Raw genomic sequence first — 27,257 nt, forward strand, 5'->3', positions numbered from 1 at the left:
TTTCAATCAGATTGATGAGAGGCCTATTGATTTTATTGTTTTTTTTCCCAAAAAACATCTCTTGGTTTTGTTTGTTAGTACAAAAATTTTCTTGCTTTCGATTTTATTAATTTCTTCTTTAATTTTTTAGAATTTCTAATTTGGTATTCAAATGGGTTTTTTTAAATTTGTTCTTTCTCTATTTTTTTAGTTTTATATTTAGATCATTGATTTCTTCTTTCTCTAATAAATTCATGTAAGCATTTAAAGATAGAATATATCCCCTGACAGCAACCTTGAATGTATCCCATAGGGTTTGGTATGTTGTATCATTATTGTCATTATCTAGGATGAAATAAATAATTCTTCCTATATTTTGTTGCTTGATCCACTCATTCTTTAAAATGAGGTTTTTTAGTTTCCAATTAGTTCTGGGTCTATATCTCCCTAGCCCAGTATTGCATATGATTTTTATTGCCTTAAGATCTGAGAAAGATGTATTCACTATTTCTGCCTTTCTGCAATTGATCATTAGATTTTTTTTGTCCTAGTACATGGCCAGTTTTGTGTAAGTGCCATGTACTGCAGAAAACAAAAGTATATTCCTTTCTATCCCCATTCAATTTTTCCACAGGTGTATCATATCTAGGTTTTCTAATGATCTATTTACCTCCTTCACTTCCTTCTTGTTTATTTTATTATTTGATTTATCTAAATCTGAGAGCAGGATTTTGAGGTCTCCCACTAGTAGAGGTTTGTTGGCTATGTCTTTCTGTAGCTCTTTCAACTTCTCTTCTAAGAATTTGAATGCTATGTCCCATTGGGTGTGTATATACATAGTATTGAAATTACTTTATTGTCTATGGTACCTTTTAGGAGAATATAGTTTACTTCCTTATCTCTTTTAACACTATCTATTTTTGCAGCTGAGATAAGCATTGCTACCCCTGATTTTTTCACTTCAGCTGAAGCAAAATATATTTTGCTCCAACCTTTTACCTTTACTCTATATGTGAATTTCTTGTAAGCAGCATATTGTAGGATTCTGGTTTTTAATCCATTCTGCTACCTGCTTATGTTTTAAGGGAGAGTTCATCCCATTCACATTCAAAATTATAATTACTAACTCTTTATTGCCCTTCATGCTATCTTCCTTCTGTTTGCATTTTTCCCCCTTTTCCCCCTTCATCCATTCATCCATTTTCCCCAGTGTTTTGTTTCTGAATACCGCCACCTTCAATGTGTTTGCCCTCTTAAAATGACCCCATTCACCATTTTCCCTTTCCCTTTTCCCCTTCTTTCTATTAATTCTCCTTTTTCTCCCCCTCCCACTCCTCTCCCTCCCCTTTTCCCCTTTTAATGCTTGAAAGGTAAGATAAAATTCTTAACTTAACCAAGTGTGTCTAAATTAACCTTAAGCCAAGTCTGATGAGGTGAAGATTCAGGTGGTCCTCACCTCCTCCCTTCCTCCCCTCAATTACAATAGGCTTTTTGTACCTCTTGATGTAAATGATATTTACCCCATTCAGTCTCCTTCCAACCTCCATTCTCCTTACAGCCCCCTTTTTTCTGGAAGTATTGTTTTTAAATCATTCTATCTGAGTCACAGAAAAGATATGTGTCCATCCCTTCTGGTTACGTATATTCTCTCTAATAAAGTTAGAATTCTCAAGAGTCATGAGATTCTTTCTCCCAAGTGGTATATAGCCAGTTTCATCTTATTGTATAGCAGGTTTTGGGGTTTTTTTTTTTACCTCTTCATGTGTCTCTTGAGCCTCCTGTTTGATGTCCAAATTTTCTATTTAGCTCTGGTCTTTTCATTATGAAATCCTGGAAGTCTCCCATTTCATTCAATGTCCATCTTTTTCTCCTGGAAGAGAAGCTCAGCTTAGCTGGGTAACAGATTCTTGGCTGCATTCCAAGCTCCCTTGGTCTTCAGTATATCTCATTCCAGGCCCTTCAGTCCCTTAATGTTGCTGTGGCCATGTCCTGCATAAGCCTTACTGTGGCTTCTTGGTATTTAAATTGTTTCTTTCTGGTTTCTTATAGGATTATTTCTTTTATCTGATAGTCTTAGAATTTGGCCACAACATCATTCCTTGGTGTTTTCATTTTAGGATCTCTTTTTGGAGGGGATCAATGTATTCTTTCAATAAATATTTTACCCTCTGGTTCCAAAATATCAGGGCAATTTTCCATCGCTAAATCCTGTAATATTAAGTCCAGACTTTTTTTTTTCTCTTCAATGTTTTCAGGAAGGCCAATAATTCTCATATTCTCCCTTCTCGATAGATTCTCAAGGTCATTGGTTTGGCTGATGAGGTATTTTGCATTTTTTCTATTTTTTCAATCTTTTGGTTTTGTTTATCATGATTTTATTGTCTCATTAAGTCATTAATTCCAGACAATTCTAGTCTTTTTCTTAGAGGAGAAGATTTTTATTCTTTTATTTTTTATACCTACTTTTCTACTTGGTCCATTCTATTTTTAAGGACTTCTATTTGCCCAAATGTGCTTTTGAGAGAATCATTTCCTTTTTGCATTTATCCAATTGAGTATTTGATAGAATCATTTTCTTTTTGCATTTTTCCAATTGAAGATCTGAGAGAGTTATTCTCATTTTGTATTTGTCCAATTGTTTTTTTCCCAATGATTTGTTTTCTTCTTGCAAGATGTTAATTTTCTCTTGAGTTTCTTTTCCCAAATTTTCCAATTATTTTTTTAACACCTTCCTGATTTCTTCAAGGAAGTCTTTCTGGGCTGGAAACCAATTCATATTTTCCTCAGCAGTGCTAGATCTCTCTGAATTAGGATCTGTCACTTCTAAGTATTTCTCCCTGGGCAACCCCATCCCCTTTCCTCTGGGCCTTTTTTCATCTTATGTTGGGAGGTGGGGAGCTGGCTTTCACATGTTTGCTTTTGAGGATCCTAGAGGCTATGTTCACTTGGCTTAGTAATTCCAAGGGCCAGCCAGTAGGGGTTGCTGGTTGCTTTCTCTATTTTGAGGGCCTCAGCAGCAGGGTCTGAGTTGACCTTGAAAACTGGACTGAGCTGTGGGGGAGGGAGTTAATCTTTTTCTGTTGAGTGAGCACTCCTGCCCTGAGGGGGTGGGGTGGGGTTGTTGATTGGTTGTTGTGGGCAAAGGGCTCTTTGGAAAGTATAGAGCTCAGGTCCCCTGCCCAGCTGGTTGTTCTCCAGGCATGCTCTGAGACTCTGTGCTGGAACTCACCCTCCTGTAGTTCTTCTCACCCTGGCCAAAGACTGCAGCTAAAGCTGGATCTTGAGCCCATCAATCTCTGAATTCTTCAGGGCTGAGGCTGACCCTCTGACTTCCCCCAGCTGCAATCCACAGGGCTGATCCTCTGCTCTCTTCTCTGGGTTCACCCAAGGTCCCTTGAGACAGATCTTCTTGGTAGGTGTTCTCCTAGCTTCTCTTTCTGGGTTTTGTTGATTGAATTTCTATTAAGAGGTTTCTCTCATGTTATTTCTGAGGAGAGAGAGAGAGAGAGAGAGAGAGAGAGAGAGAGAGAGAGAGAGAGAGAGAGAGTACTATCACAGTGTCTGTCTTCTCTGCCATCTTCTATAATCCCCCATTTGGAATTTAAGATTTTGGGGAAATTATTGGAGAGGGAATACCAAATCCCCTACTCTTCATTTGGACCACCCTATCCTCTGACCTCTCCTTAGGATAGATCTCCTAACTAGAAGACTTCTCAGCCAGTCAGGGTAGTTCTGGTCACCACCCCATTACCTTGGAGATTGTCCCTTACTGCAGTTCTTGCACCCAGACATTTTAATCATTCTCAGCTCCAAATCTGGTTCAGTCTTCCCAGGAATTTCTGAGATATGTGACCTCAAAGAACACAAGAAAGTGTGCTTGAAATCAAGCCATGTGTGTGCTTATTTTCTTGTCTTCTTAAAGGAAAATATTGAAAAGATTTACATTGTATTTTGAAGGAGCCCCAGAATTCTTATAAATGGCATGTGAATACTTAGTCCAAAGTGATTAAAATGTTTTTTTAATTAAGAAATCTTAATGAATGGCACACCTCTCTCAAAGGAGAGGGGCACTAAATAAGTGAAATATTAGGTTATATATATATATATATATATATTTTTTTTTTTTTTTTTTGAAAGTCCTTCCCCTTCATATCAGTCATTAGCTGGAGTCACAATCTAATTGTTACATTTGCCCCCACATGTTCCCCACTCTGTTCATTATTCTAATCAGCAAGAATAACTACCCCTTTAGCATATGCAAAGGAGGAGGATGCAGACCCTAGGTTAACTCAGAATTAGGTGGGGCACACCTGAACTAATCTCGGTTTTTGATCAGATTGAGGCTAAATCTTTGGTCTAACACTCACATATCTGCCCAAAGGCAAAAATACAAGCAGAACCCAGTCTTTGCAAAGCAAACTAACAATCTCCCTTCACATTCAGAAAATTTAATTCTCACAGGATTTAATGAAAATGAAAGAAATAAATGACTGTCAATGGCATAATCATTTGCTTTGTAATCTACATTTCTAAGATGGCAAGAAGCTTTTTTACTTCCACATAGTATTAATATGTCCTGATCTGAATGTCTTTGTGACACTACATAAATCTCTTTTTGGTTTCTAAATTTGTTCTGTTTTCAAGGTGCATTTGCTGTATTAAGAAGAAAAAAACTTAAACCTGGATAAGCTATGTATAATACCAAACTACAAAATTAATGTTCCAAAATTGTGAAAATTTCCCTTATTCTGCTGCTACTTAAATGCATAGGCTTTCTACTATACTAAAAACTACTCTAGAATTCCTGCAATTTTCTGTTTTATGAAATTAGTAGAATATTTTTTCATATATCAAAAATCAACTCAAAAGAGCTCATGAGAAGTTCAGCATGAATCAAAAAATGTTGTGAACTAGAATCAATTATTTGAGGAAGATGGTCTATCTTAGGATATAATACCCAATGATTAACATCCTCTTAGTCTTTTTTCTTAGAAAATAGTATGAATTTAAAATATGCCTTGATAATTTCTTTTATAATTTGATTCTTAATATAGTATTTTATTTTTTCCATTTACATGTAGAGAAAATTTCCAACATTCATTTTGATAAAATTTTCTCCCTATCCCTTCAGCAAGACAGCAAACAATCTAATAGAAGTTGTACATGCACAGTCACATTAAACATATTGCCATATTAGTTATACTGTGAAAGAAAATTCAGAACAAAACAGAAGGGAAAAAAAGAAATAAAAGTGTGGAAATAGTATGCTTTGATCTGCATTTGGACTGCATAGTTCATTCTATGGATGTGGAAGAAATCCATCACAAGTCTTTTGGAAATGTCTTTGATCACTTTGTTGCTAGGAAGAGCTATATCTATCATAGGTGTTCATCACACAATATAGCTGTTACTGTGTACAAAATTCTACTGGTCCTCACTTTAATCAGCATGAGTTAATGTATGTCTTGAGATTTTTCTGAAATCTGTCTGCTCATCTTTTTCTACAGAACAATAGCATTGCATTACATTTATATACCACAACTTGTTCAATCATTTGCCAAGTGATTGACATTTCTTCGATTTCCAATTGTTTTCCAAAGTTCTATTTTTTTTTAATCCACTTTAGTAATCCTCTTTTGTTTCATGGGTGAGTTCATTACATTCATATTCTTTCATTTTATATTTCTCCTGTTTAAACTTCTCTCTCTCTCTCTCTCTCTCTCTCTCTCTCTCTCTCTCTCACACACACACCTCTTACCTTTTCCCTCTTTACATGTGTTTTGCTTAAGATGACAGCCTCCCCAATCTACTCAATGCTGACCTGCTAGGTATGCTAAGTGTTGGGCTGTGTTCTCCTCTAGCTCAAGTGTGATAGTGTTTTCCTGTTGTACTTTTAAGTTTTACTTTTTAGAAATTTTACTTTAATATTGTTAAGAGAAATTGTACTTTAATATTGTTTATCATTTCTTTTTGCCACCTCAGAATTCCTTTTGAGGTGTTATTTTATAGTTGTTTGGAAAGGTATTTCAGAGAAGCTGAATGATTCCATGCCTTTACTTTGGCATCTTTGCTCTGCATTTTTTTACCTTCTTTCAATGAACCTTTACCTGAACTTGTTTTAGAATAGTTTTCTTCCCCATGATATACTTACTGTTAACATATACTTTTAGGATCTATTGACAAGGTAATAGTCATTAATTTTTTCTTTGGTTTGTTCATCTCCTGAATCTTCAGGAGATAGATTAAAGAACCTATGTTTGTCTCAAGCTCAACAACCCAATGACGTGATCAGGACCTTCCTGGGTCCCAAAGATAGTGGACAGTCTAGGATTTGGGGCTATCTGGATAGGATCCAGATCCTACCTAAAGTTGAACCCTGTCTAGGGTCCTTTTTCTATACTAATGAACTCAGGAATCATTATTGGGTTTGATTCTTGTCACAGGCTTCATAAACTATTCCAGATGAATTCCCCTTATGATCTCTCTGTGCTGTGATAGATTTCACTGGAACAACTCAATTCTACTTTCTTGATCTTGATTCCTTCAATCAAGGACTTGAGAACAGCTCAGACTGCCAGAATCAGAGTAGAGGTATGGAATTGGACTCACCCAGAGTCTTCAGAAGCTACATGCAACCAGCTTTCCACCTACCCTAATTTGTCTTTCCGCATGTATGGTAAAAATTTATATGACCCCTTTATAGATTCTCAGATTGACTAGGAGTTTCAAGGGTAGAAGGAGGAGGAAGAAGGGGAAAGAAGATAAGCATATGTTAAAAATAATATCTCATTTGCAGTTATATGTAATTCTCTTGATTTCATTGCATAGTACTTTGTTTCAAAGTCCTACTGTCATGTTGAATGTGGGAGGTCAGGAGGGTATATTATGACCTACTTCACCTCCTAAAATTTGTATTTTCTTCTCAGACCAAAAATATTCAAAAAACACCAAAATTTGTCTTGGTGGCCTCTTTCCCCAAATTTTCCAGCTTCATTTGAAAAAAAAATGAGATCTTTCTTCCATTTCACTTTTATTTTGTGCAATTTGCTTTTTGAAGGGTTTTTAAAATTTTATTTCTGTTTGTGACACTTTTCCCACCACTCAAACTAATTCTCTTTTTTTTTCCTTTTTGCCATTTCTCCCCATGTTATATTCTTAAAGTCTTCTTTCTATGGTCTAATTTCCCATCTGATTTCTTGAGAGCCACCTTCTCTAAAAACTGTTGTGGCATATACTTTCGTACTCTAGATAAATTATTGTTGTGGTCTTCATTTGGGAATTTTATTTTGTATTTGTTATATCATAATATTACCTTACTTGAGGCTTATATCTTCATTCTTTTTAGGTCTGTCAGTTTCCATGCAATGACTTTCTTTCCTTTCCTCTTTTTCTAGTTGATTCGTCTGAAAATTGTTAATATTTTAGATGATTCAGGCAAATGTGGGTGTATTCAAATGCACTCACTCTGCTTCCTTGTCAGAAAAACCTCTTACCAGAATTCTTAATCCAAGAGATTCTTTCCCAAGATTTTGAAGAAAAATGGACATAATCTCAGAGTTGAATAGGAAAGAGACCATATAATCCTCCCCATTTCTGATTGTGAATCTACTTTCCCAACTATTTGATAGCTATTGGTGCAACTTTTTCCTGGAGTCCTCTGATGTGAGAGTCCCTATTTCCTGAGGCAATCCATCTGACTTTGGAAAAAACTATTTCCAAATTCTTTCTTGAGATCAAACCCGGAATATATTGCTTTGTAGATCCCATTTTTTAAGGTCTGTTCTTGGGATAATATATCATGAAATAGATTTTTTTGCAAAAATAGTAATAGTTTATTTATAATTGCAAAAATGCAAATACTTCTAGCAAAGGTTAAAATTATGTGTCTCTGTGTGTGTCTGTGTGTGTGTGTGTGTGTGTGTGTGTGTGTGTGTGTGTGTGTGTTTGTGTGTGTTATGTGTGTGGATTATCCTAATAGGACTCTGAGGTTCTTCCTTCCCTGGTAGTCAATCCATTATTTTATACCAAAATTGTCATCCATGTCAAAAGCAAAGGGAATGGGTATTCTTGGCATGGATAACAAATGGTTTGGTTCCTCATTATTAGTCTAGGACTCTCATGAAATAAGTGAAGGGTCTTCTTAGAAAGTGTTATCAAGGGGCGACTAGGTGGAACAGTGGATAGAGCACTGGCCCTGGAGTCAGGAGTACCTGAGTTCAAATCTGGCCTCAGACACTTAATAATTACCTAGCTGTGTGACCTTGGGCAAGCCACTTAACCCCATTGCCTTGCAAAAAAAAAAAAACTAAAAAAAAGTGTTATCCAGAAAGGCTGGAAGCAATATTATCTTCTTCTGGAGTTGCTCCTTCAGTGCTGTTAGGCTCTTGATGGAGAGAGCATTTCCAAAAATACCAAGATGGGAAAGACTCTTGCATCTACAGAAATGCGTCAAGGTATTACAAAAATGGACATCCTGAAACTTACACTTTCTGTTATTCAGGTATATCAATGAGTCTGAGTTTGCCTCTAGTAATGCCAGGAAAGACTCTAATTTATCTTAAGTTAGTGCCTGAAGGTAGAAAATCTGGGCAAGGTAGCTAAGGTCTTCATTGAACAAAAAACAGAATAATAGTTTGAAACTCTCCAGGGCAATTTGATTGACTCTTACCATATACTTTAGGTGTTCTGAAATCAGAAATTGAAACAAATCAATCCCCTTTAAGGGTCTGTTTACTAAATTTAACAGCAAAACTTTCAAAATCAGCCTTTCTCCTGGGATTCAGCCATGATTATTTATTAGATCAAAATAACCCAGTCTCAAATTTTGGAACCTTGTAATCTATTGTCATCAAATCCATGATCTTAAGTCCTATATCCAGTCTTCTGTGTAGCACAGGTCTAGAAGTGGCAGGGATTCTATAATGGCCTAAGCAGAAAGATTGGGAAGCCAAAAATCAGGCAGATCAAACACAGAGGGCTGTTTGCATTGTGCTGGAATGTTGCCATCAGAAATTCCTGGACCTCTACACTCACCTGGGATTTGCACAATTTTCCTTGGGGATTCTTGTGAGGAGAAATGCTTCCATCTCTTGACCCTTGACCTAACTCTGTATCCCAAGCATATCTTGGTGTGGAAACACAAACTTGTAGCTGGAACAAAGAGCTTACCCACATATTCATGAAATGGATATTCCAACCAATTTTATTCCTGAGAAATCCTGTAATATACAGTTTTTGTAACCTTCTGTTGTGGGAGCTGTTGGAACTCATACTCTTTTACTTTCTTTATATTTTTTATTATTCCCTGGGTGATGACATCAAAATAATTCTTGTCAAACTCAGTACATGGAAGGGTCAACAAGCAATCTGTACACTTCATAGAAAGAGGCTGGTGAGGTATTTGACGTGTCTATAACAGTATTGTAATTTTGAGTTTTGAGAGGGCCAGTCTTTAGCAAAATGAATAGATCTATTGTCTTAATGGTTCCAGAAAATCATCTTGAACAGAATATGATTTGAAGTCCAAGGTGGAGACTAAAGCTTTTAATGCAGCCACCTCATCTTGCAGTAACTGCCAGGAACTGCGGAGAGTTCATTGTTGTTACCAGGATATCTGGAAACAACACACAGAATGGGTAGCACCTTAGAGAAGTTGGCTCCTGTTTGGTGGTTTAGTGCTCTTCTTTCATGTTTCCTCCTTAAACTGCTCTTTTTAAAATTACAACTTCTAAAGCTACACATCAGTTTGGTGAACACATAGGAGATAAACAAGCCAAAAGTTCATGGCAGGGAGAACACATGCAAGTAGATAGAATAGTGGAGGCAATGTGATGCTGCAATTTGGAGTGAAACTAACTCTAGAAGGACAAAAGAGAGCAATAAAAACATGCCACACACAGTATCCTTCTGAGGAAAATACTATAGCCAGATCTAACCAATGTGCTAAACAATTATTAAATTTTCAGTGAGGACATTTGAATCAATGAAATCAATAGTGGTTACATATAAGGACTTGGATTATTCTTTGGTTGATTGTCTAGATATAAGAAAGTATTATCTTTTTTTCTTTTTCTTTTTAGGTTTTTGCATGGTTACAGGGTTAAATGATATGCCCAAGGCCTCACAGATAGGTAATTATTAAGTGTCTGAGGCCAAATTTGGGTCCTCCCGACTCCAGGGCTGGTGCTCTATCCACTGTGTTACCTAGTTGCCCCAAGAAAGTATTATTAGTTACTATTATTATTATGATAGTAACTGACTTTTAAATATTACTTTTAAAGTTTGTGAAATGCTTTATATTAATTATTTCACTTGAGTTTCACAACATCTCTGGTTCTATAGAACCATTCTTTCAAGGACGATTTTGACCTGCTATTTAGACTAAATAATGAATTTTAGAGCCTTTTATCATTCAGACAAGTAAAAAAGGGTTAAAAAAAAGAGAACTACATCTATAAAGCAATATACTTTAACATTCTACTTCAAATGTAGAAGAAACCACTACAAAAACACTTTTACAATGAGTTTTTTTCACAAAGCAAGAGTCAACAGCAAGCTAGAAAAAGCAAAATCTTTTTTCCTGCTCTTCCATTTCTTGTTCTAATGAGAGAAATTGAAAAGTGGTACTAAGATTATAAGAATAATTTTTTTTCATTTCTTCTGTCTCTAGTAATATAAGATGAATGCAAACCCCTATCACCAAGAACATATGCACACAAAAATGCTTCTGCATTATATATATACACAAATTGCATGTAATTTGCCAATGTCACAAATTTGATTTCCAAACAATGATGAATGAGCTCCAATTAAAATCATATCAAAGCATAATTTCCCTACCATTTTAATTTACACTAAATTAATAGTTACCTAATGGTGACTATAATAACTTGTGCTAGACAGGCCTTCTAGCAAAAAGCAGTACTCAGATTCTTTGAATAGCAGTGATGCTTTGTTAATTTAAAAATTATAAAAATCTAAGCAATCCTTTCCAAATAACTATTAACACTGCTTATTCCTGCCTCTGATGTGACTTCTCTCCTCACCAGAGATGGATAGATTTTTTTTTTCCTTCTTCATTCAAAAACTACCGCAGCGAAAGAAAGAGATGGGGACTCATTGGAGATGCTCGGTTCTGAACTCAAAAGTTATCAAAATTATTAAACCTCTCCAAAACAGACATCAGGAAATAGTTATAGAATATCTATTCAAGAAACAATACTTTGGCAATAGGCTTTTACTTTGGGCTTAACTTTTGTGCACTCTGCATGTAACCAATAACCACCAATTTATATTCATTATTATCTCTCCCATTAGATTGTGAACTCCTTGAAGACAAGCACTATTTCCATATTTTTCTTTGCATCCTCAGTATTTAGCGTGATTATAAGCACTTAACTTACTGATTTTAATTGCTTTAATTTCGTTTTAACCATGCTTTTCTACTTTAATGTCACTTTGTAGCTAAGAGGTGACCAAAGACTCTCAACTATTATGCCAATGAAAAGGCTCCCAGCAGGTTCTCCAATGCAATAGATAAAGATAGCACCTCAAATAGAAAATATATTTTTTTCTCTAATGCTTATTTCATTTTTAACTTTTGGAACAAAATGAATATTTCTATAACATAGTATGTTGAAAAAAAGTTTGCCTAAAGATATAACATATCAAAACTCATGGGATACAGCAAATGCAGAGATCAGAGAAAAAATATATATTTAAAGATTTACATCAATAAAATAGAGAAAGAACAGACCACTAAATTTGGTATTCTATAAAAAAAAGCTAGAAAATGGAAGAAACTAAATATCTCTAATTAAAAAATAAATTGCAGAGGCAGCTAGGTGTCACAGTGGATAGAGCACTGGCCCTGGATTCAGGAGTACCTGAGTTCAAATCCAGCCTCAGACACTTAAAAAATTACCTAGCTGTGTGGACTTGGGCAAGCCACTTAACTCTATTGCCTTGCAAAAAAACTAAAAAAGAACTGCAAATCCAAAAAAATCAAAGATGAAATTAATACAACTGAATTTTTAGAAATTAATTGAATTAATAAATAAAACTTAAGAGTTAATTTTGTGGAAAAAATCATTAGATAAACCATTGGTTGATTTCATTTTGTTTTTCAGAAAAAAGAGAAGAAAACCAAATCACTAGTAGTAAAAAGAAAGGGGGTGAATACAATATATCACAAATGAAGAGGAAATTAAAGAAATTTGAAGAAAGATGTGTTTTACCAGTATGAGCCTAGTTTGATATAGAGAGGCACATAATATTACTTGGACACAGAAGCCTACTAAAATATATAAATTTAAAAATTGACCTGCATTTCTGTGAAGTCCTCTTCTGTTCTTGTATTGATAAAAATTAGAAGTCATCATAAGTATAAAGTTCATCAAGGAATCATAGAATCAAACTGTAGAGAAGGAAATACAAAGTATTAAAAATAAAACACTTTGTATCACAATTAGTAAAGTTTACTTAATGTTTAGTACAACAAATGTGAGAACCTCATATAATTACCAATGTGCCAAAATACCACTGAAGCATGATACTGGTGTGCTACATCAATTTTGATATTCTTCACAAGTGAAACAATCAAATAAACAAAAAAATAGGAAAGTTACTGCTAAATGGAACCAATACTTTAAGTTCTCTTTGAAGAAAATAGAATTAAAAGTTACAAAACCTATGTTTCAATGATTCTTCGGACACTTGCCATTTGTGTAACCATAGGCATGTTACCTAACCCCAGGCAAGTCTCAATTTTTTTTTACCTTAATTGTTACATTAAAAGGTAATAACTTTACAATATTTATAATATATATTATAATATATAATGTGTTAAAATTATTATAGTTTATCATTTGTAATTATTTTATAATAATAAAATTACAATCTATTAGATTTATCTGAAATATTAGAAGGCTAGATTAGAGCAACATTTTTCAAATATTTTTGTTTGAGAATCATTTACAGAAGTACAGTTATTGAGAACTTTAAAGAGTTTTATTTGATATGGATTATATTTATTAATATGTGCCAGATGTGCAAGTGAAATTATAAAAGCTGTCATTTAATTACTTATTTTAAAATGATAACTAAGCCATTTTATCTTAACAGAAAAATATATTTTATGTAAAATTACTGTTTTCCTAAAAATTACTAAGAAGAATCACTTTATTTAATACATATGATATAAACTCCATTCTTTTATTATATTTTGCATTCAATATATTGTTTTGATTGAATACAAAGATAATTCAGTCTTAATCAAATATGTATCTATAAAATGGAGGCATATTTAAATCAAATATTATCTTAGAATCATTTTTTTATACTTTTCATTCTACTCCTAAACCAAGTCTTTTTTACTATCTTCAGCATGTCCTTTGTTTCAATTTTATCCATGCTTTAGCCTTCCCAATATTATTCTTAGAGTCTCTGCCACTCTTCTCCATTTGCTCTTGGCTATGTGTTTCACTTTCTAATACTGACGATTTTTTTCCTTAACTTTAGCCAATATAGGATTCCATTTGCAGTCTCATCAGTTTCTTCAGATACTCACTTTTTATTCTCTCTTTTTTTTGGAAATCATTTAAAATTTTATTGTCCCATTTTTCTTCCTGAACTGCCAAGCAATCTTGAGCTAACTTCCCATTCAGGGTCTCTTGCTATAGTGTGTCATTATTCATTTCTCTGATTTTGGAAAAATCTGCTTTCTTCAAAACTAACATACAGGCCTGACTATGAGCTGAGCTCCCATTGAAACATATTAACTTTAAAATGACTTGGTCATATTGTCCCAAGATCACAGTAACTTCCTATTCACTAACAAGTCTTCCTTATTTGCTGAAATTATGCTTAGAAAAGTCATCTAATTACTGGACAAACTATTTGTCATATGTTCTCTTTTTAAAGAAGTAAAAATCTTATCTATCACTGAACTCCTGAAGTGATGCTTCATTGAATTGTAGAGGATTGCTTCATATTGACTAAACTTACTAGGGCAGATTTCACAAGATATTATGTGGAACTGTCAAATAACCTGCAGTAAAAGAATCAGTTTATTAAGTTTAGAAAAACTAATCATTATAATGTTGGACCACAGATAATGATGTTATCTTTTTTTCCCATAACAACTCATGAAAATTGTCCATTAAGTCATGGATATATTTCACACTCTGTCATTGGAGAGATTTTTGAAGAACTGATATGAGGTAAAGTGATTTAGGAAGGAAAGTGATAAGCTGGAGAGTATCCAGAGAAGATCAACAGATATTACAAAATTATATCCAATAAGAATCATACTAAAGGACTGATAAACTTCATACACTGACAGTTTTATACAATATTAACATAAAATTGCTTTCAACCAAAACATATCACAATTGAAATGTGTGTTTTCAACTTGTATTTGCTAAGTTAATACCACAGATTTGTTTCTCTCAGATAATGTTAACTTGGCCAGTGTCATTAAAATAATTACCTGTAAGGTTGGTTTCTGTTCATTAAGAATTAATTATTTCCCTAGTCCAAATTTGGAGTAAAATAACTCTTTCCTCTTCTATTTCCTAAAGAAAAACCTAGTGGCAATGGAACTTTAAATAAATATCTCAAACCATTTTCTAAAATATATTCAAAATGTATATGGCACATAAATATGAAAGACCATACTTTTGAATTTTTTTAAAATTATTATTTAAGGCAATCATGTTAAGTGGCTTGCCCAAGGTTACAGAACTAGACAATTATTAAGTATCTGAAACCAGATTTGAACTCACTTCCTCCTGATTCCAAGGCCAGTGTGCTATCCACTGAGCTTCCTAGCTGCCCCCATACTTTTTTGAAAGCCAAAAAGTAGGTTATATTTTTCTTCTTTTTACCTTTCTCTTTTTACCTCCCCAATTGCTTGGAAAATAATTTTTAAAATTTATTTTTGAAAACTTTTGAATTTCAAATTTTCTTTCTACCTCAACTTAGCCTTCCCAGTGACAGTAAGCAATTTAATCTAGGGGTCACACATGTTTCATCATGCAAAATATGTTACTCTATTAGTAATTTTTTGAAAGAAGACACAGAATCAAAGAAGGAAATATAGAAAGTGAAAAAGACTATGATTTAATTTGAATTCAGACTCTTTAATTTGAATTCAGTTCTTTTTTTTTTCCTGGAGATGGATGGCATTTTTCATGAGTCCTTTGGAATTGTCTTGGATCAACATGCTGCTGAGATTAGTCAAGTCATTAACAATTGATCATCATACAGTATTGCTATGCTTGGTACAATATTCTCCTTGTTCTGCTCACTTCAATTTACATCAATTAATATGTAGTCTTAATATGCATTTCCTTTTTTTCCTGAAATCAGTCTGCTTATCATTTCTTTTGGTACAACAGTATTCTATTACAGTCCTATAGTAAAACTTATTTATCCAATGCACAATTGATAGCCATGCCCTCAATTTCCAGAACTGCCACTAAAGGAGTTGCTAAAAATATGTTATACAAACATGTACACCTTTTATTTCTTTTATCCCTTTGGGATGTATACATAGTAGTGTTTAGGGAATATGCACATTTTTCAAGCCCTATAGGCATAGTCCTAAATTGCTCTCCAGAAATTTTGGAACAGTTCACAATTCTACCAAGAGTGCATTTTCTTTCACCAACATATATCACTTTTCTTTTTGTCATATTAGCCAATCTGATAGATGTGAAGTGGCATATCAGAGATTTTTTTTATTTGAATTTCTCTAATCAATATCATATAATATTCCCAGTAATAAATAGGAATTAAATTTTTCTTTGTTTACTTTGTGCCTGGGTCTCTGACTCTTTATTCTACATCACTGGCTTCCTAATTGTTCCATGAACAAGATATTACATTTCTTGCTGGTTGTCCCCTATGGAATGTTCTTCCCATCGACTGCACACTGACTTTGCTGGCTTCCTTTAAGTTCTAACTTTTAAAATGAGCCTTTCCCAATCTTTCCTAATTCTAGTGTATGTCCTCTCCATCCCAGATATAGTTGGCTTCTTTTATATTTGTTTTCATGTTTTTCTCCCATTCAGTTGTGGCTTTCTTGAGCACAAAGACTGCTTTTTACTTTTTTTTTTTTTTGGTAGACCCAGTACCTGACATAGTTTCTGGCACTAGAAAGTGCTTCATTATTGTCTGTTTTTTGATTGATTGACTGGCATCTCCCCTAAACAGAAAGATCCTTGGGTTAATTGATCTGGTAGTTTTGATCTACTTCATTTCCATCCTGGACTAGTTCCACTTCACTCTTAAATTCAAGTGATCCATCAATCTGAGTCTGAAAGGAGGAAGGAGTATAAGCACAGACATAACATCAGAAAGGTAAAGAATTCTTAGCTAAAGGTAAAAATTAGATGATTTTGACTAAGTGAAATTAAAAAAAAACTTTTTTCATAAACAAAATGAATGCATTGAAATTTAGAAAAATGTGTAGGAAAAAATCTTTGTAGGAAATGCCCCATGTAAGTTTTTGGCATCTGTTATATATTCATAGCAAAGTTTTATATAGAGAGCTATGCCTATCTATCAATCTATCTATTTATGTATCTGAGTATACATATATAAGACCAAAAATCCATTCCTCAAAACATAAATGTTGAAAGAATATGAATAATTCTCAAATAAAAATTATGAAACATTAACAACATAAAAATTCTGAACAATAATATGGGAAATGAAAATCAAAGTAGCACTGAGATTTCACCTGACACACAGTAATTTGAAAAGATGACAAAAGATGAGAAAAGTCCATATAAAATAGGTATACTTAAGCACACAAAGCATTGATGGTATACCAGGTAATTAGCGAAATAATTCTGGGAAGCAATTTGAATAAATGATTCTTCATTAAATAAAGTGGATAAAAGGTCCATATCCATTGACCCAGATATTCTACTAGCAGGCTTACACTCTAAGATGGGTTCTGATAAAAATGGCTCCATATTGATCAAAACATTTATAGCTGTACTTTTAAAGAAAAGCTTAAATCCATAAATTGGAGAATAGCTAAAGAAATTGTTATGTTAATATTACTGTTCTTTAAGAAATGACAGATATGCTAAATAACAAGAACAAATTTACATAAATTGAAACAAGCTATAGAAAATGAGGGCAAGAAACCAATGTGCATAATAACTTTATGATATAAATGGAAAGAAAGACTTCCATAAAACAATGCAAATTGAATATTGCAAAATTATAAAGAACAAGCCTGTCCTCAAAGAAAAGATATAAATAGGTATCTCTTCTCGTCTCTTGGTAGAGGTAGAGAGTTCACCTGAGTAGAACATTACAAATATTGTAAGATTTTACAATGTATTCATTATATTACCTAGTTTTTTCTTCCTCTTTTATTTTTAAATTTCTCATTATTAAAGGATGACTGAATCAAGAAGGGTGATGGATTAAGAAGAAACTTAAGCAATGAAAAAGTAAAATCTAACTTTTTTTTGAAAGACTCCTTCACTTCCCTTCTCTAGAACTAGCAACAAAAATGATTCTTCTTTATGATTTGATCTGTACTTAAAAAATGCTCGTTGTTCTTGAAAATATGCACAGGTATATTAATTTTAAAGTTTTCATTTGATTTCTATTTTTTTAATTTCCTCAATTTTCATGAAAAAAATTACTTTTAACTGTTTTCTTAAGTCAGAGAACTTTCTGCATTCCACAGATTATGGATTGCTTTACCCTTTAAAATGCAACTTATAATTACCAATATATTTTCTTTATAAATTATAAATGTGCATAAAATTTACTTTTCTAAAAAAAAAAGTTGTGGAAACTTTCTATTTGTTTTATAGTTGGGTGGTTATCTCAGCTTCAATTCAAAGTTTTTTGCATGTAAAATTGTTGCTATTAAAATTCATAGTAAAATGGGAACTAAAAACTGTTTTGTAAATTTTTTCCCTGGACCTATTTTCCTAGTAGGATTCCAGTATTTTAATGGTTCACATTTGTGTAAGGACTAGTGCTTTCATTTTAATCAAAACACCAAACAACGACCAATGATTTTTTGGTAGAAGTTATGAATAATTAAGTTAAGAATTTAAATCAAAGACAAAAAATATAGTCCCCTCTAGACTTTTTGTTCTCATTCCTAGTTGTATTTGCATAGCAACCTGAAGTACAAAGTCAGATAAAGGGAACTTCATCATCCCAGCACCACAAAATTGCTTTAGGTTTTATTTGAAGGGTGGACTCCCTGAAATGAATTTTTAGGATCCAGTTTGGCAATCAGAGATGTAACAAGAATTAAAATGACTTTTCTAACCTAAAATCAGATAGTTAGATGTATTTAGATACTTGAAATTACAGGCATGCAAAAATGTGGACAAAAAAGATGATTTAATTTGTCTGGGACTGCTTCACAGTGTTGATCATGACTAGCTGGATATGGTAGATGATATTATCCGTTAAAATAGTTTTTAGTTCTTTTTTCCTAGGGAGAGACTTATTAGCTGCTGTACACTTGAGAATGGTACCTATTTTAAAAAAGCCTTTAGTTCTATTTTTCAAGGGAGATACTTGAGGATGCACACTTGAGGATGGTAGTAGTGAATACACTATGTGGGGGTGTCAAATAAATATTGAAACAGAGATTAGCAGTATATTACCTTATGGAAATCATGAAATGGAACTAGATGACAGATATTATAGATGTGAGATCCCAAAGAAAGTAGCAGAGGATAATATAAAAGAGCAGTATAGGTATATAGCCAGATAAAACTTAAAATTAATGTGTCACTTTTAGATTAAAAAAAAAAAACCTGAGGATTAAAGAGGTTAAATGAAGTGAAACTTGAAGTAAGTGATGATTGAAGGATATGAATCCAGACCTTCTAATGTCAATATTCTTTCATCAGAGGACAGTGACTGTTCTGAAGTTTCAGAAGTGAAAATTGTGCCAAATATCAGTGTATCCTGACCACACAGACCCTTCTATTTGGGGCTTCTGCATTTATTATCTGGAAAAAAGTACTCTGGTATATGACTTTTTTACACATACTTCCTAACTACAAACAATCCCTCCATGTAAGTTTTCTATATACCCATTTTCTGTATCTGAACTTTCAATGAATGCTCCCTAGTCACATGCATGTGTTCTTCCCTCCTGATGGCATAGCAACTATGGAGAGTGATCTCCTTGTGTTTATCTTGGTGCATGTAGAGAGGATATATTGTTGTTGTTCTTCTTATTTAATTCCTTAGGCCATTTAATTAAATACTTTTTTATATTTAACTTTTTATGTTTAATATAAAGTTTAGATTTTCAAAAGCAAATAAAAACTATCAGCATTAACTTTAACCAGTAGAAATAAACTCTATGGAGTTATACCTTTTGAGTAGATCCTCAAAATACCTCAATCTTGAGGAAACATTCATTTTGGCTACTGACATCTGAAAAGGGCCCTAAGTGCTACAAATAATATAATGCTCTTAGGTTTGTAAGTTGCATTCTTCAGAATTTCCTCAAAGGAAAGAGGTACCATACTATTATCCTCATCACATAGATGAAGGGAAAGAGGTTCAAAGGGTCTAATTGATCACAGTCCATGCTCACTCAGATAATTCTGAAATTGGAACTCAAACCTATCTTCTATTTTGAAGTCTGATGGATTTAATGTGTTTCAAAACTGAATCTTCAATATAAGCTATTTCTCAAGGTAGTTGCACCTTAGAGTGCTACAAAACTGACTCTCCAAGAACTATAGAAGTTATTTCTCACAGTAGTCAAACCTTTATAAACCTAATAATTCCTTACTAGAAAAATGTTCAGTTTGGAAGTAATAGACTCACGCAGTACAAAGCAAGGCTTTATGTGTTTGTGTGTGTGTGTGTGTGTGTGTGTGTGTGTGTGTGTGTGTGTTCAGAGATGAAAATTTGAACAATTTCCCGTTTATGTTTAACTAATCATTTGAGTGTTTGTTGCCTTATTTTAACAACTAGGATTTATTTTAAATTGTGACATGGGAAATTGATTTTTTATTTGAAAAAATGGAGTGTTTATGAAAATAATACAATAAAATATATAATTAAATATTATAATTAAAAATTCTATTTTTATAATTCCATGTGTTGTACCTGAAGGATATTGTCAAATTTTGCCTACCTATAGTCATGTTTAGAGTAATATGGATCTCTAAGAGGCAATATATTGAAGGGAAAAGAATATTGGACGAATTGGTTTTTGTTTTTGTTTTTCTGAGAATCTCTATTCTTCCTTATGGTTTCCTTTATCCCTAATACCATATATAGGTTATATCAGCATTTTTCTTTATCTTGCAATTAATTTAAAGATCCTTTTAATTAGGCTGGAAGTTATAGTTTCTAGAATGGAAGAACCAAAAGTATCCTTTGAGGAAACCTAGTCCAACCTCCTTATTTTAAAAAAGAAGAAACCGAAGACTAGACTTTTCCAAGGTTGAATAGAAAGGAAGAAAAGGGAATAAGAATTTGTATAGCATTATCCTGGACTAAGTATTTTTCAAATATTTTCTCCTTTGATCATCACAAAAATCCTGCAAGGTGAGTGTTGTTATTAACTCCATCACCATTATGTAATTGAGTAAAATGAAGCAAATAGATGTTAAATGACTTGCCCAAGTTCACACAGTTTGTAAGTGGTAGAGATCAAATTGAAATTCAGGTCTTCTTGATTCAGAATTTATCACTGTACCACCAGCTGTTGAAATTGTTTAATAAAAAACTTAAAGTTCACAGCTATGTATTTCAAATCTAAATACAATGATCTTATCTCCGCATCACTTTACCTTCTTCAAATTAGTCCTCTCCAGTCTATTAAATAGGGCCTGATGAGGATGAGGATGGGAGAAGTAGAACAAGTAGTAGTAATTACAAAGTTATAATTATATTATAAAAATGAGTCAGTTGGGTGGCACATTGGATAGAGCACCTGGCTCTATAGTCAGGAAAACTTGAATTCAAATTCTTTCTCAAATACTTTGCATCACTATGACCCTGGACAAGTCACTTAAACACTTAACTCATTTGTAAACATAGTGATAATAGCACCTACTGTCTAAGACTTAAGTGATGATCAAGTGAGATATTTATAAATGACAGCATAAACCTTTGATGGAGGTATCATCATCATTATCAAAGAAATAGATAACACTTTAGGGTTTGCAAAGTCATATATATATATATATATATATATATATATATATATATATATATATATATATATATATATATTATTTCATTTGCTCCCTTGCCATAACATTCTTTATCAAGAGTCATCATTTTTACAACATAAGTAATAGTCTAGGAAATTAAATCGATATTTGCCTCAAATTTGCCTCAAAAAATTCAGATAATTGTGACAATTTCTCTTGAGCTATTCCAGATAATTCTATAAGTTCATCACTTTACCACTGAGCTTTATGTTCTATATCTTACTTTAGCTATCAGAGCAATCAAACCACTCTACATGGTGGTTTCATCTTATAGGATATCTAAGTTATCAAATATTTAGACTTATCTGCCAAATAATCATTTCTATTGATTAAAACAATGTGTAACATTAAGAAAAGGATTATTTCTGCCTCTGCCACAGTGCCCTCTTAAGCCCCTCCCAGAATCTAGATATTTAAGAATAGAATGCTCTCAAAGAAATACTCAGATCATATTAAAAGAACAAATTTGTCATGCATCACTCTCTTTTTTTCTCTTCTGATTGCCTATTATCCCCCTTTCACAGATATTGGTTGCTTTGCTTCAGGTAGCCCAAACATCTGTTCAACTGGCTAAATTTTCCCTTTTTCATTCCAATGTTTTGGTGCGAATCTTTTGTTTCTCATGAGTGCAGACACAGTTACCAGTACTGGGAAGAAACAGATTCAATTGATGAAAGTCAAGCTTGTCTACATCCTTGCCAGTTATTTTATTTGCCAGATAAAAAGCACTGGAAAAACTTCATGGCATAAACTGCTTATTACTGATATAAATAGGCAGTGGGCTATATATAAATACATATATATATATATATATATATATATATATATATATATATATATATATTAACTTCTGAGAAGGATGTGGAATTTTTTTACTTTTGTAGAAATGAAGTGAATACACACAGTTCACTTTTTGAGGAATTACTTGTCTTTCCAGATTTCACTATACAGCTTATTTATTAATCTGCTATATGTATATTTTCTAGACTTATTTCAAACTGATCTCTGCCTTTTAAAATCTTTTTTACGGTACTACTTATTACCATCTCTCCCAGCTGAATTTACTCTTTGTTATCAAAACTGATATTTTTCTTCTTTATATTTGTCTCATGATCATTTACATTTTAAATTCAAATCATTTCTTATTGTTCAAGTAAAAAGTCATATGCTCCATTAAGTATTCATAAGCTTTCAAACTAGAATGGTCACTTGAGGGAATTTTACCCAAATCTCTCATTTTATAGATAAAGAAACTAAGATCCACAGCAATTTTTGCTTGCCCCAAATCACCAAGGTAACCAACCATGCTGGAAACGGAAGCCAGCTTTTTCATTGAACAAAAAAACAAAAATATATCAGGTGCATTTAACATGCAAAACATAGTATCAGGATACTTACGAGCCTCAAATGACACTTTGGTAAGCACCATAACTAGTAAACTCATCTCATCATTTTCATCATCACCGTCATCTATGCATGTCTTTTATTCTCCTGCAATATCATAACAAACTTCATAGTAGAATGTGTCTTGTATAAACTATTTAAATTGTAAGTGATCTGTATCAAAGAACTAAAACATTTTCTGAATTAAATTCAAAATAGAAAAAAGCTTGCATTTTTCAAGATGTACTATGAAGTAGCATGTTTCACCTGTATTAGACAGCCGTACTCATTAACCAATAAAAGGAAAAAATAAATTTATCTCCTAGCAATTAGGAGAGTGCATACTATATTAGTAATATAAAATTCCTTTTCATTATTTCTTGTCCTTTTCATTTTAGTTTTCTCATTCCTATTTTTTGTTTCATTTTTTTTTTTAATTTGTATCTTGATCAATTTAAACTGAAACAAAGGGTAATACACAGGAACACAAGGTAAGGTATTAGAGTGGACATATTATTTTCAGCAATCCAGACGTTTTTCCTGATTGACCCATTGAGTTGGTGGCCTAATAACATACCTTCTCAGAGATTCTCTCTCCACAACCTTCCAAAAATCATCTACTCCCTGCTCTTCTCAACAGATTAGTACTTTTCAAATAAAATTATATCTCCTCACCATCCCTACCACTTATGACTTTGTCAATCCTTAGCTTACCTGTGGAGTGTTTGGCTATATCTGAACAGTCTTGGACTAGCCGATACTAGAGCAGCTGAACAGTTCCAGTCTTGTTCTGCCTTCAAAAGCCAGGCAGAAACTGGCTGGGAGCAGTAACCAAACTGACCACTTTGCTAAACCCCTAGAATACAGTTGCAGGTTGAGCTGATGCCTTGCTAGGGTTAAATCATAATTTTCTTAGGTTAAAAATGAAATAAAAAATATTAACTTTATCCATGAAGTTTTATTCTTTTGGATCTTACCAAACTCATGTGTGTTTAGTATCATTAAAGATACCCACCAAAGGCTTAATGAGGAAACAATATTTATAGAAATATCAAAAATGATTGTAAACTTTGACAGCCAACCAATCATATTACAGTACATATTAGTACATAAAAGTGTCATTGATTACTTTATGATTCTCTGACCCAGCTATAAAGTCTCTTCTATGTCAAAACTGACAAAAGTCCAATTAGTCACAGGACTACTGTCTCCTCTTCTGACTTGATATTTTATATTGTTATCAGATATAATATAAAAATATATAAACTTTAAGATTTCTCTCTTTTCAGAATGTCATTAAGTATAAGAATTTTTTCAGTCTCTTATAAGGATAACCAGACCTGTTTTCTGCCTTCTATGAATTGATCTTTATTCTGACTGTTTACACAACTGTGAAAGTCCAAACTTGCAGATGGAATTAGAGAGGGACTAGGCTGTCGCACACAGACAGAAGTTGCCTTCAAATTTATAACTGGAGAGACACGGACCTTGTGGAGGGCAGAGTATAAGATTCAAACTTACAAACTTCAATTAGAGGTTGATAAAAACATTTTTTGGTCAGCAATATAAAATAAAGGGGTATCAGCCTTAGACACTAGGAAAGGCAAGAGTTTCATGTCAAATAGGAGCCTGCCTTGATCTAAAAGTTTTCCAGAGAAAGTTTACATCTTCAACTAAACTTAGTTGAAAACATCTCTCTCTAGGTGTTCTCCTGTTATCAAAAAGCATATGACACTGTAAAGGCAGGCACAGCAATTACTTATGAGAATCACTTGGAAAGAGAAAGAGCATACTATAATTCACAAGTATCAATGGATGAAAGGTTTCAAAGGCAACCTCTGAGAAGACAGATTTCTCCTGGGAATAGTCCTGAGAAAGTTAATCATATAGATAGTGACTACCATTATATTCTGAAAAAGCTGGACTGGACAGTGTTCCACTTTCAACCTGGTGAGGCAGAACTTTTCTATCGACTTTTATTGTTGTCCTTGCCAATCTCTGGACTAAAATGTCTGGAAACTACCTTCCAGTGCTACTGACCCAGTTGACCCATGCTCTGTTCCTAGATTATTAGGGCTCTTCCACCCCAATATGACTTTCCCTGTCCTGCATTCCTCTCTCACCTGAGTGTAATGGACCTTTCCCACTGATTTTCCAAATTCTCATGGGTTGGAGAATTGGTCCACTCAATCTTTATGTGGGTTCTGCCACTCTAGAATTTATTTAGAGTCATTATTTAAAGGTTTTGGGATTGTCTGGGGGAAGAGATTGCGTGTATCATTGCCATTATTCTGCCATCTTGACTCTGCCCCTTAGCTGCTTTCTTACTACATAAAAACACACCAATGTCTCTCTGAGCCTCAAAACACTCCTACTTTCTCCATCCATCTTATATCACTTTTTAATTTTATGGATAATGTCTTGAGAAACTATCTAGAATTAGTGTCCTTTTCTTTAATCAAACACTCTTCTTAATTCCTTACAGTCTGGCTTCTCAATTCATCTATCAACCAAAATTAATCTCTACAAAGTTACTATTACTTTATTAACTGCCAGATTTGATGGCTCTTTTTCCAGTGCTCAGGCCTCTTGAACTTTTTGCACTTTGAGAAACTTCACTGCTCATTTACCCTTCTCCTCCCTGAGACATTCTGCTCTCTAGGTTTTCTTGACAGAATTCTTTCCTTATTCTCTCCCTATCCTACTAAATGTTTCTTCTATGTCTATTTTTGTCGGATTTTCAACCAGGTCAGACCCACTGACCTACCTAGATAACCTAGGGCTCTGTTCTGGGTACTTTTCTTTTATCCTTTCATACAGTTTCACTTGGTAATAAAATAGCTCCCATGTAGCTAGTTATCATCTATGCAGATGATTCTCATACATTCTTATCCAGCACTAACCTCTTTCATCTACAACTGCCTATCAGACATTTTAAGCTAGATATTCCATATAAATTTAAATTCAACATGTCCAAGACTGAATTCATCTTTCCTTTAAAAAAACCCTTCTTCCAAAGTTAAGTGTTACTGTTAGTCATAACATCATGCTTCTAATCATTCAGACTCACAAGATAGATGTAATTCTCATCTTCTCACTCTCAATAAACAAATCCAATCATTTGGCTAGGCTTACTTCTTTTTTTTTTCATAACATCTCTACAACATACTCCTTACTGACCACTAACATTGCCAGCACCCTAGTTTAGCCTCCATCACTTTGTATCTGCCAGTTACTCTGCCCGCTTCAAACCTCTACTCCAATCCAACCTCCTCTCAACTGTCAAAATGATTTTCCTAAAATGCAAATCTGACTCTCTCTCTCTCTCTCTCTCTCTCTCTCTCTCTCTCTCTCTCTCTCTCACACACACACTCACACACACACACACACACACACACACACACACACACACACACACTTCTTTTATTCAGTAAACCCCAATGGCTCCCTACTATGTATATATCACATATAAAGATAAAATCTTGTTTGATTTTTAAAACCCTTCATATCCTAGCCTCCTCCTATCTTTTAGTTTTCTTAAATCTTATTCACCTCCATATACTTTGTATAATGTCCCTGATTTCCTTGCTGTTCCTAACACAAGAAATAATATTTCTAGACTCACCTTTTTCATTGGCTAATCCCCCATGCCTGGAATTATTCTCCTCCTTATCTCCACTTCCTGGTTTCCTTGGCTTCCTTTCTTTTTTTAAATTTATTTATTTTCATTCATATGCACATGCATATTTTTAAGTCACAAAATTTCCTTCCACCCTACCTTCCCCACACCCCTCCCCTCAGTGATGAACAGTCAGATTAGCATTGAACATGCATATTTTGGATAAAGATGCTTGCATATTAGTCATTTTCAGTATGAGAAATAAAAACTAAGGGAAAGAGATACATAAGAGATCATTTTTATAAAGTGTTTATCAGATTCTGAAGGAATAGATTTCTTTTCTGTTTTGGTTTTTCCTTTGGATGGGCATAATATTGCCCATAGATGCTCTAATACAGTTGTCCTAGCTCTCTTAACAGTTGAGAGGAGCTGCTTCCATTAACGTTGATCATCTCACAATGCTGCTGTAAATGTGTACATTGTTCTCTTGGTTCACTTAGCATCAGATCCTGTAATTCATACCATGCTTCTCTAGAGTTTGACAATTTATGGTTTCTTATAGAACAATAATAGTTCATAATATTCATGTACCATAACTTGTTTAGCCATTCCCCAAATGACAGGCATCCCCTCAATTTCCAATTCTTTGCCACTACAAAAAAAAAGGTATTAAGAATATTTTGGAACCTGTAGGACTTTTCCCATTTTTTTTATGATTTATTCTGGATATAAGCCTAGAATGGGAATTACTGGGTCAAAGGGTTTGAACAGTTTTATTGCTCTTTGGACATAGTTCCATATTGCCCTCCAGAAAGCGTGGATCCATTCACAACTCCACCAGCCATTCATAAATGTTCCAATCCTCCCATAACCACTTGAACATTGAGCATTGTCCCTTTTACTCCTCTTGGACACTCTGATAGGTGTGAGGTGATACCTCACTGTTGTTCTCAAATAATAATTTGAAACATTTTTCCATATGATTATATATAGTTTTAATTTTTTCATTTTAAAACTATTCATATCCTTTGACCATC

The sequence above is a fragment of the Macrotis lagotis genome, chromosome 6 (assembly GCF_037893015.1).
Source record: "Macrotis lagotis isolate mMagLag1 chromosome 6, bilby.v1.9.chrom.fasta, whole genome shotgun sequence".
In the NCBI taxonomy this organism is placed as follows: Eukaryota; Metazoa; Chordata; class Mammalia; order Peramelemorphia; family Peramelidae; genus Macrotis; species Macrotis lagotis.